This window comes from Xenopus tropicalis, chromosome 8, assembly GCF_000004195.4.
Source record: "Xenopus tropicalis strain Nigerian chromosome 8, UCB_Xtro_10.0, whole genome shotgun sequence".
In the NCBI taxonomy this organism is placed as follows: domain Eukaryota; kingdom Metazoa; phylum Chordata; class Amphibia; order Anura; family Pipidae; genus Xenopus; species Xenopus tropicalis.
The window spans coordinates 122694234-122706512 of NC_030684.2; the positions used below are offsets into that span (position 1 = coordinate 122694234).

At 37.6% G+C, this 12279-nt stretch overlaps 1 protein-coding gene across 3 annotated transcripts in view; it reads left to right on the plus strand.

Moving 5' to 3' along the window:
* Positions 1–10292: 10292 nt before the first annotated feature.
* LOC101733428 (deleted in malignant brain tumors 1 protein-like) overlaps positions 10293–12279 on the plus strand; it is a 96704-nt gene continuing 94717 nt past the window's right edge. For 2 of the 3 annotated variants that reach the window (XM_031890908.1, XM_031890910.1), the window contains exon 1: positions 11227–11373. The gene's annotated coding sequence lies outside the window, so the exon portion shown is untranslated. Of the gene's footprint in view, positions 10602–11226; positions 11374–12279 lie in introns of those variants that run through there. The other variant, XM_031890909.1, reaches the window with a different exon arrangement.

Here is a 12279-nt window from a genome sequence, read left to right on the forward strand (position 1 = left end):
CTTTTTGCCTTTTACTTAAGTATAGAAAGTGTTTTTGTACCTTACGATAATAATGAGACGTAAAAGATGAAATCTCTCCCCTAATCACAGCTTTCCAAGTTTCCCAAAACAATGGGAGATTATATAAATGGTCTTTGTTATCAATTAAGAACATATCCCATCTACCTTGTAGCATTTTGATGAAGTCAGGGTTATCTTTCAAAGGACTAGGGAAGGACCAAGAAACAAAACTTTTAGATTGTTGTTTTAGGGAACTGGATAGAAACTGGAGCATGGTATATCAGCTCCTATAATTTTACTTAGTAAATTATTAGACGTCAAAAAATAATCTATTATAGTTCCTATATTGTGGGGAGAGGAGAAAAAGGTAAAGTCTTTCTCTCTTGGATGGAAAATTCTTAAAGTATCATTGAGGCCAGTGACTTTAAAGAATTTGTTTAAAAGTTTCAATTTTGTGAAATGATCCTTAAATTTCCAGTCAGTTCTGTCAAGGGACCATAAATAAAATTCATTTAAGTCACCTACTAAAATTAAATTGACATGGGGAAGTGAAGACCTTTGTTGTTTAAGCCAAGAAAAGTATTCATTTTTGGCATTAGTTGGAGCATAAGCAGAACATAACTGCAATGGAATATCATTAATAAGTACCTCTGTGTAAATATATCAGCCTTGCTCATTTTTGGCTGATTGTAATATAGCTACATTTAGTTTGTGGTGAAACAGAATAGCTATACCGCATTTTTTATTAACTGCTGGAGAAAAAACAACTTCTCCTACTCAACCCATTTTTAACTTTTTGTTGTCGGATTCATTCAGGTGGGTCTGGTGTAAAAAAGCTACATCGCATTTAAAGCTTTTTAATTTTTGTGAAATACTTTTCCTTTTGAGATGGTGATTTTTTGTTTTTGTAACAGATTTTATTGACAATTAGGGGCTGATTTACTAATCCACGAATCCGAATGAGAAAAATTCGGATTGGAAAACGAACATTTTGCAACTTTTTCGTATTTTTTGCGATTTTTTCGTTGCCGTTACGACTTTCCCGTAAATTGTCGCGACTTTTTCGTAACCGGTACGACTTTTCATAGCCATAACAAATTTTGTGAATTGTCGCGACTTCACCATTGCCATTATGCCTTTGGAGAATTGTCGCGACTTTTTCATTGCCATTATGCCTTTGGAGAATTGTAGCGACTTTTTCATTGCCATTATGCCTTTGGAGAATTGTTGCGACTTTTTCATTGCCATTATGCCTTTGGAGAATTGTAGCGACTTTTTCATTGCCATTATGCCTTTGGAGAATTGTAGCGACTTTTTCATTGCCATTATGCCTTTGGAGAATTGTCGCGACTTTTTCATAGCCATTACGACTTTCGTGAATTATCGCAACTTTCGTATTGAGAGCTCGAAAAAGTCGCGACAATTCGCGAAAAAGTCGCAAAGTACCGATCATTACGAAAAAAACGCATTCGGACGCTTTTCGGACCTTCGTGGATTAGTAAATGTGCCCCCTAGAGTTTTTAGAAGTTGAGATGGTGATTTAATCCATTGACATGCCAGGAAACTATGTTTAATGGTAAAGATTTATGTAGAAATTATATAAAAAAAAAAGATGAGAATGAGCAGAATTTGATACTCTAACATACTTTATTAGGGAGTTAAAATAATAAGCTAAAAAGGCATAACAATTTTAAACAATACAATCTAATCATATGTAACTTACTTTTTTCCTAAAGGATAAAGGTCTAAATACTCTCTCAATGAGAAGAGTTATCAGGGAGAAAAGCTTGACTGATTATGTTTCAGATAACATCATTTTTGCTGAATTGTTAGTCCCCCTGAGGTAAATATCTTTTCAGCTGCACATTAGCTATGTATATGGCAAAGATTGTTCTATTAATGTGAACTGATACATTTATGGATGTTGTACAAAGGTGAACAACGCCTATAACTAAGTGCCTCAATTTGATCAGTTTATCAAAAGGCAATTTGAACTGCATCTCATTATGGTATGCCACATTTTCAGCTACAAGAATGAGAATATTTAGTAGCATTAAACATGTATTGGATCTATCTGGCCCAATGAATAAGAAATCATCCAGGTAGCGGATTAGCAAATTGGAACTAGTGTAACACAGATAACTGCAGTATATGAAAATCTCTGATCTGCAAGAGGTTAAACTCCTGACAGGAAAAAGGCATTTGGCTTGTACCAATATACTGAGCAGGAGTGCAACATAAAAGTTTGTATGTTTTACTATTTATTAGGTTCTTATTAAGTTATAAATAGTTTCTAGTTTTTAGACCAGCTAACTTCTGTGTAAAAATCCTAGCCAAACACAACAGAATCTTTGCCAGACTATAGTCCTTAATGGACTTTCCCAAACCCCCCTTGTATGTTCTGGCATTTGGTCTGGTCCCTCAGTGCATTAGCTCCACAGAAGGGATGAAATGGCTGTTACTGCTCTGATCACCTCAGAAGTTTTATAGTTGATTCTAATGTTTATACCTTTGCTGCAGCAACCTGTTTACCCTTTAGCTATAGCAATTTCATGCTTTTAGCAGTTCTTGCAGTGTGTGTAGCATACTATCAAACGTTTGTACTGAAGCCAGGCAGAGCCAAATGTCTGCTGTGGTAAAAACTGTATGATTTAATCCTCACACTGTCACCTGATTGTTGTGATCTGCCTGTTGTACTATACTGAGATTGTTTTACGGCAATGTGTCATATATTTCAGCTATGCTGCTTTTCCTTCCAGTTTTATAAATCCTGTAATGTGTTAATAGGTGTATGTTATATTAACTGCCTGTTGTAATGTTGGTGGGCTGGTGGCTTTGGGATGTACCTGACAGTGGCAGTGTCTCCCTACTGTTTTATAGGTATGTTTATGTTCACGAGTTGAAAGTTCTCTGTTATATAAAATTCACTATATGATCACTGTACTTGTTCTATGTCTTCTCAGAGTATTAGCTCCACAGAAGATGCGGGCTGGTGGCCCTGAAAGTGGCAGTGTTCTCCTTACTGTTTTACAGGTCCCCAGACAGGTGCACATCAATACAATGTTATGAAGTTATAGTATCTCTCCCTGATGTGTTCTCTTGCCTGCTGTGTGGACCAGGTGGTTGTATAGGTCGTTGCAACAGAAAGGCGGGTTATAGTAATAAAGGACACTGTCCATTCAATAAAGGAAGCAAAAACTTCAAAATAATGACACGATAAGGAGCAACCCACTGGCAAATGAATGAAAAAAAAAAAGAATTGCCCCATGAAAAGAAAGCCTAATAAGTAATCAATATAAATCGACAGTGAATGGAACAACAATTCAGTGATGTATAAAAAAGCCAGACTTGTCCCAAAAATCATACAGCTTAGTATTTCCCATGGGAAGGTGTAAAATCTTTGTGGACACCTTGCTAACCCATAGGCGGAGGCGACGAAAAAATCGCGTAAGGTACAAAATTGTCGCAAAAAACATGATGATTATGATAAAACCGTGTTCGAACGCATTCGGAGCATTTGTGTGTTAATAAATCTCCCCCTAAGACTAAGACTTTAATGAGTATTAGACTGCCTCTACCTACAGAGAGGATGGCCCCAAACTCTGCTACCAGCATGAGCTGCATCACCAACCCTGAGAGAAGTTCAGCAGCCCTGCTGCCGGTCCTGGATCTGCAGTGTCTCGATGATAGGAAATCTAAGCAGGCTGTCACCTAGCACAAGCAGTAGTAGTGTCTGTATCAATCAACCCACAGTGCAGTCACAGGAGAGAACCCCCTTTCTCCCTCTGCTAAAATTACCTATGCAGTACTCTGGCAAAGTCCTACCACTGCTGTGACAAATAAAACTCAAAATACATTACCATATATCCACTGTTTTGATCCAGAGGAAGGCAAAAAGCACAACCTGAAGCCTGTGCCAATTATGCCTCATTTGACTTTTAAGACATAAATTGAAAAATATATTAGATTACATGTTAAAATCTCCCATTGACTTCTATAGAAGCTCGCTAGGTTGTAGTTGCTGAATATTTTGATTGTTAAGCGATTTACCGATTGATATGATTAAAAAATTAGGATTGTGCCCTTTTTACCCAACTTTCTTCAATCAGTCAAAAAAGCAATCTGAAATTTGAATACATTTGACCTAATATTAATGTTGCCAGACAAAATTCATAATCTATCAGTTATTGCTATGTGGGCTCAAAATAACATTTATGAAGATGGCGCAGAGCACAGTACAGTTATGTTTTTAGCTACATTCATTTTATTTTTGTTTTACTTAACTCCTAATCACAAACCTGTTATTGGTAAATTTAGCTTTTCACTGTAGTGCTAATAATTGTGTTGTTAGAGTAACAAAAAGAAACATTTAATTGCTGTTTTGATTTATATGAAGATTAGAATTTTATCATCATTGGCAGAATTTATCAAATCTGCTTGTTTCAAATATAAAGGAGCAGATTTATGACCACACAGCATTTTATTTTTAGTGATAACAGTCGTTACTGCTAAAAAAAAAATACAGAGCTGTTATAGTTTTAAATATTTTGTATCCTTTTAAACACTAGGGGGCTGATTTACTAAGACACGAATTCGAATCCGAATTGGAAAAATTCCGATTGGAAAACGAACCTTTTTGCGACTTTTTCGTATTTTTTGCGATTTTTTCGGCGCCTTTACGACTTTTCGGGAATTATCGCGACTTTTTTGTTACCAATACGATTTGCGCGAAAAAACGCGAGTTTTTCGTAGCCATTCCGAAAGTTGCGCAAAATCTGGCGATTTTTTCGTAGCGTTAAAACTTGCGCGAAAAGTCGCGCCTTTTTCGTAGCGTTAAAACTTAAAAGGCGCAACGTTTCGCTCAAGTTTTAACTCTACGAAAAAATCGCGACTTTTCACGCAAGTTTTAACGCTACGGAAAAATCAGCAGATTTTGCGCAACTTTCGGAATGGCTACGAAAAACTCGCGTTTTTTCGTGCAAATCGTATTGGTAACGAAAAAGTCGCAATAATTTCCGAAAAAATCGCAAAATACCGATCATTACGAAAAAAACGCAATCGGACGCATTCGGCCCGTTCGTGGGTTAGTAAATGTGCCCCTTGGGGTGAGCTAATTTTGAGAAATTCTGCATTCCGCCATTGGCGAATGTTTCCGCGAAAATGCTGCAAAAATTTGCTGTTACAAAAAAATTGCAGATAAAAACTACCCATTTAATGTATTTGAAGTGAGAAAAAAAGTTGTGGTCCTCAGAAACTGTGCTCTAGCAGTGCGCTCTTCTGGAGAATGTTTATGTGTCTGAGGGAAAATGGCTTCTGGGTGAAAGCTGCGATTTGTAAGAGAAAATATTATGGTGCTGGGGAACAGAGGGAATATATGTAGTACAAATGATGCAGTTTGGGGGGGGGGGTGATGTGCATGGATGTACAGTACAAGTATTGTTCATAAGATCATTATATATTGTTAAAAAGATCTACAGTAATGTTACAGGTGCTATTCCTGGGCCAGTGGTGAAGGGAGTCAACCTATCATGTATTGTTCTTTCAGGTTCTTCAGAAAATATTCCCAGTCTTTCATCAGAGGAAGAACCAGACTTCAGTTGGGGACCTGTTTTTGAAGGAATTAAGCCTGGTAATGTGGATTTGACAGTTTAATTACTGTAAAAAATAAAATAACTTATTGTGAGCAGAGGAGACACATGGGTACAGTTAAAAGGCTATTTGGGTAAACATTTTTCTAAAGGTTTTTCCTATAAAGCATGTCACTTGGTACTGTTGTTCAAAAGGAATATAACATTGACCCCTCCCCTGTACCTAGACCATAGCACTATCAAGTTTCAGGAGGTCTAAAAATGATATCCTTTCTGGAACATTTTGTTATGTCAGGGTTTCTTAAAGGAATTAGGAAATCATCCATTACGTAATTCTGATCCATTCTTTTTCTCTAATCCACTTGGCCCCCTCCCTCAGGAATTGACTTTGGCTGTTGGCTAGTGAGCATACTCAGTTCTTCTCAAAGCAGGTTACTAAACACACCCTCCATTTTAGCAGCCAATGAAGAGATGGAATCACTGGTTTCCTTAGAAACTGTGCTCTAGCAGTGCACTCTGCTGGAGTAACATGTTTATGTGTCAGAGGGAAAATGGCTGCTGGGTGAAAGCTGCTATTTGTAAGATAAAATATTATGGTGCTGGGGAACAGAGGGAATATATGTAGTACAAATGATGCAGTTTGGGGAGGTGATGTGCATGGATGTACAAGTAGTGTTCATAAGATCATTATATATTGTTAAAAAGATCTACAGTAATGTTACAGGTGCTATTCCTGGGCCAGTGGTGAAGGGATGTCAACATATCATGTATTGTTCTTTCAGGTTCATCAGAAAATATTCCCAGTCTTTCATCAGAGGAAGAACCAGACTTCAGTTGGGGACCTGTTTTTGAAGGAAGAAAGCCTGGTAATGTGGTTTTGACACTTTAATTACTGTAAAAAATAAAATAACTTATTGTATTAATGTAACAGGCTGCAGCAGCCATATTTATGCTGCCATTTACAAACCTCATTTATGATGTGCTGTTAAAATTGCACAAGTCACAAATAATCAACCTATGCCAGTGCCAGAGTTGGTAAAAGAAGGATATATAAATAAACATGGGTTATTTACTCATAGACTGGTAAATCCTAACTGCAACACAACTATGCACAGAGGCGCTTGTCCCAAAATACCTTTCTACAGACTAGCCACTGACATGGTGGATCAAGGCAGACAATATGAAAGTTTGGGCATTGCAGCAGTGATAGAATCACTAGTAGCCAATCAAATTCTATCAGCCTTGCACTGTATACACTATTAGTAGTGTCATCTACTGAAAGGATTTCTCACCCAGCCCAATCAATAAGTAAAAATGCCTGTTATGTAGATGTCAGTCATGGTGGAAATACTCTTGGGCCTATGGGCTGCTAATACAATCAACAATGACCATGCTGACTGTCAATATACCCCTTACCTTACATTACCCTGAATCATCCAGCAACCATGAATACCACAGAAAATACTGGCCCAGTAAACCCAGAACAGTCTATGTAACTCTAGCACATTGTGTCACACAAGCATTATCCTGCACAAACTGGCTATGAAACACCACTATTTCATAGAGTTTGTTACTAGGAAACTGGATCAACAGGCTCTGTATTGTTGCTATTGCCTGATGAATTTGCCACAAACCTGCTGAACTCCAATCCACCTATAAAACACACACATTTTCAACACATGTTTGCAACAGTGCAGAGATACAGCAAAATATGGACATCTATGGTTAAAATAATGGCTGCAAAAATAATATTTGAGAGATTTTCTTCAAATGTTGACAAAACAACTACCTTCACCACAGATATATTTGGATAAACTTGGTTATGAAACAAACCTTTAACTGGTATATTTTGGCTTCATGTGGAAAACAAATTGCATGAGTAAACTCCATTTCATAATGAGGAACTTTCATATCTTTAATTTGCTTTGAATACACATTGATCCCTACATTTCTGAACTGTTATGGTTCCAGTGCTATCATAGGTTCACCCTGGTAATAGTCTAAATCTGATTGGCTCTGATAAATTGCAGTATTGTCAACATTAAAGTTGCCTACAAAAAAAAGAAACCTGTTCTTTTTGTATATGAGTACATGCTGTATTATACAGTAAAACTGTTGTGTGTTTGTGTATGAGCATCTTTGTGTAAGGTTGTGAAAGGCCCACAGTCTAATAGTCTGGCAGTAGTGACTTATAACCTGTACTGGAGCATTGACACCCACAGGCCCATACTGGCAAAGTGATCCCCCCACCCACACTAGTACAGCATTTTAAGATGATTCCAATACAAAACTGTCAATTTAACTTGACATGTCTTAAACAGCATTGTAATCTGACAGACTGTTACTTAATCCTAAATGATTTTTTAGCTTACATCTTCATAATAGTTCCCTGTGTGTGTTGATGCTGTTAGATTGAGATTGAGGGGCCCATTCATTAAACCACAAATTTTCACCAATTAAAAGCACAATTGGATAAAAATTGTAGTAACCACGATAATTTCTGATGTGCGGAAATTGTGTGAAAATTATTTTTCGTAAACGGCATGCAAACCTTTCTGGCTTTGAAACTGCAATGCATGATTTTGAAAGCCTTCCATGGGACTCAATAGCACTCTACAGCTCCAACCTGGCCAAAGGAAAGTCACGATACCAAAGCTTGAAGGAATTCTGAAATGGCCGTAGTCTTTGCGAAAAGTACGACTTTTTCATGGAAGTTAATGAAAACCACGAAAACGTTGTACTATTTTAACGATATTATCGTGGTTATTACTAAAAATTCTAAAAATTATCAATAATGTGATTTTTACTGAAAAAAAAAATCATGGTTTAATGAATGGGCCCCTAAGTGTCCATATTGTACCCAATAAACTGTAAATATTAGACAACCACAAGAGACCTTTGGAAGTCTTATGCCAGGTGGGTTCTAACAGTAGGGGTCTGACTCAAATTTAGTTCAGGGAGATAATGATTCATTTCTGCCATATTATAAACTTTATGCCATTGTACCATTTGGTGTGAAGAAAAAGTTGTTATATCAGGACTGGAATACCATCTCCTTAATGACTCAAGGTTTTGGCTTTACAGTTCTGCACTATGTATTAATAGATTTTAAAGAGCATCTTTGCTTTGACATCTTGAGGATATGACTGGCTTTGATTACTCAGTGTGAGGAACCCTAGCAGGACAACTAGCAGGATAAACAGCACACTATGAACCCTGAAATACTTTAATGGGCCCCTTAAGTTGCAAAGCTGTTATACCTTTCCCACCCAAGATGGGGTGTTGAAGAAAAGTATATACGTGCTACACTGGCTCCGCACTGCACAAGACATATAGGGGCCAATTCACGCGTTAAAACGGACGCTATTTATAGCATGCGCTAAAAATTTTATCGCGTCTTATTTTTCGCAACTTAATGCACGATTCAATAAAAGGATACTTGCGTTAATTTTGATGCAATGCTGTTTGCATTATTTAAGTCGCAAAGACCATTTTAGTGTGGTAATTGATGCAACGCACACTAATTAACGCAGCGAGCGCAAATTGTTAGACATATTAGCCATACACACCATTACGTTCACTAAACTACTTTTCTGAAAATTGCCATTTCCCTGCAAACTGGCGGCTGCATCACTCTGGGGCCAACACAGACTTGAATAAATCCCACTGCAAAGTCCATATTGTGTTGCCAAAAGCTCATGAACTGTACTTTTCTATAATTACCGCCTGCCCCAAGTAGGTGTTCATTTTCACACAGACAAATGCGATATTTAGCGCGTCTAAGTGTTTGTGAATCATGCGTTAGTATTATTTCTGCACGCAAATTAATGCATGTGTTTGCGCGCAAATTAACGCATGCGGTAATACTGTAGTGAATCGTGCGTTAATTTACGCGTCTATTTTAACGCAAAAAAAGTGCAATAAAAATCAACGCACTTTAGTGAATCAGCCCTCATATGTGTTTGTGAATCATGCGTTGATACTATTTCTATTCGCTAATTAACGCAATGCATTAAAATTAATGCATAGCGGTAGCACACTATTTAACGCATGCGATATGCAACTTAACGCATGCAACAAAACTTTAGCGAATCGCACGTTTTTTTTCACGCCAATTTTAACTTAAAAAAGCATGCGATAGGCGTTATCGCACTTTAGTGAATCAACCCTATAAAATATTACAGCTCCAACAATCAGCTGATAAGTATATTAGAAATCATTTGGACCTAGAATGATTCATACAGATTGATAACAGCAATTGCTGTTTGGAGCACCCCTGTTCCTTTTCCATTCTCCCACCTGTCATTTCTTGCTCTAATTTTTCCTTTCCTCACAGCTCTTTTCTTTCTGTTCGCCTTCACTCTTTTTCTCATCTGTTTTCTCTATAAAGCGCACCGGGTGAGTCCTAATCTGAAAGTCTGCTCAGAAGGGGGCACTCCAATCTGCAAGTATTGTTATCGTATTATTTTGTTCTGGAGAGTTGTTTTGTTTGTATAATACAATTGTATCGATTGATCACAAAGACTGATTGATACCTTGTGTATATCTTTAAGGCAAATATCACAGATATCTCTATAAATATCAGTAACAGATCTTGCAGCCAAATTGTATTATGTTTTTGTTTTTTTGTGATTGTAACTAAAAACATTGCAGAACACTCCAGGATCTCATATATTCTTTTTCCCCTCTATTGGACAGATATGCCAGAGGACATAAGACTTACTGGAGGAGACACTGAGTGTGAGGGGAGGCTAGAATTGAAATATAGAGGAAAATGGGGCACAGTATGTTCTGACTTTTGGGATGTGAAAGAAGCTGCTGTGATTTGTAGGCAGCTGGGTTGCATTCATTCTCAAGAAGATGTTGCCCATGTCAAAACTGCCTCTTATGGATCTGGCACCGGAATATTTTGGGATCTGGGTCTCAAGTGTTCTGGAAATGAATCTTACCTGTGGGAATGTAGAGATGTGGGAATATTTTGTAACCATGATTCAGTTGGAGTTATATGTTCTGGTAAGGAAATCTTTATTGCACTTAATATTCTAATGACATTAATGAATATTTTAAGAGTTTATAATGTGTATACGTATATATATATTATATTATGTCACAGAATTGACTAATTTAAAGAAATCAAACTGATAGAAAATATAAACATGTAAACATCACATCTGATCAGCTGTCATCATGTGCAAGTTAAAGAGCAATGTAACTAGTCCATTGATCAACGTTGTGCTAAATGTATTGATATAAGTAACCTTGTATATGCTCCCTTCATAAAATGGCACCCAACCTTTTCTTGAAACTATCTAATGTTGTGAATACATCTGCTTCATAGTGTGTATTGTGTAAAATGAAAAAATCACCTTGAGATTAAACCTACTTTAACCCTTTCCCTGCCAAGCACGTAGCTTCTACATGCTGGCATTAAAAGATGTTAAATGCTGAGCACGTAGAAGCTACGTTTTCTTTACCTTGCACTCGTTCTCTGCGCTGCCTGCTTAATCCGAGTGCAGAGAGCGAGAGCAGGATAAAGAACCCCCTAGGGAACGAGCAGAGGGGGGTAAATAGTGGCCCCTGGGGTGCGATCGCCCAGGGGCCCCATGGGAAAAGACAGCATGTACTTCCTACCTGTCTGTTTTCTTCAGCTTTCCCTCTCCCTTCCTGTGCTCCCCCCTCTGCTCCCCCCACTTCCTGTGCCGCCCACACACTGAAGCTGACTGCTGCTGCTGCTGTCCCTGCGATCTCCTGTCTCCTCCTGTGATCTGCAGCTGTTTGTGCCCAGGTTAGTGCCAGATTCACACACACAATCACACACTTATTACACTAATACACACTTATTCTTACACTTACACACACACACACATACATTTTGGGGGATTTTGGTGCATTTTTAGTCATTTTATTGCATTTTTAGGCATTTTATAGCATTTTCAGTTATGCATAATTGTTGTTCGCTTTACTTTGTCTGTAAAACTAATTTACCCAAGCCAGAATACTCAAACTGTGATTCTGACTGCAGATATCACTAGGAAAAAAAAACCCCATTGATTTTAGGTTTTTTGGGGGGATTTTAGCAATTTTACTGCATTTCACATTGTTCTTTGTTACTTGTCTTTGCACATGGACATTTTGTCTGCTGAATTTCAATTTGGCTTCCTCTGTACCCCACATAGTTTGGTAAATCTATTCATATTGGGCATCAAACTGTTCAGTAGGCCCCTGGCGTTCATATTTAGGGTGTTTTATATTGGTACGTTATGAAATGTGGGCTACATAATGGGACAAAATGCAAGCTTTGTGACGATTTCCAGAAATGTTATAAAAACTGTTCTGTTTAGCATAGCTATGTAGTTTGGTAGTTTGCAGTAGAAAGATGTATTTACCCATTTTTGTTTTGTCAGAATGTGTACTTTCAGAAAATGTATGGTTTTCTAGGGTCTCCGTAGTGTTAGGGGGTCTTATGGCACATAATACACATACCGGGTGCAAAAACTGCATGAGCTGGAGCGTCATTTGTGAAAATTCATATGCACTATTTTTATTTGGGTGCCCTTGTACTCCGCATAGTTTGGTAAATCTTTGCATATAGGGCATCAAACTGTTCAGTAGACCCCTGGCGTTCATATTTAGAGTGTTTTATGTTAATACGTTACAAATTGTGGGGGTACATAATGAGGTAAAATGCAAG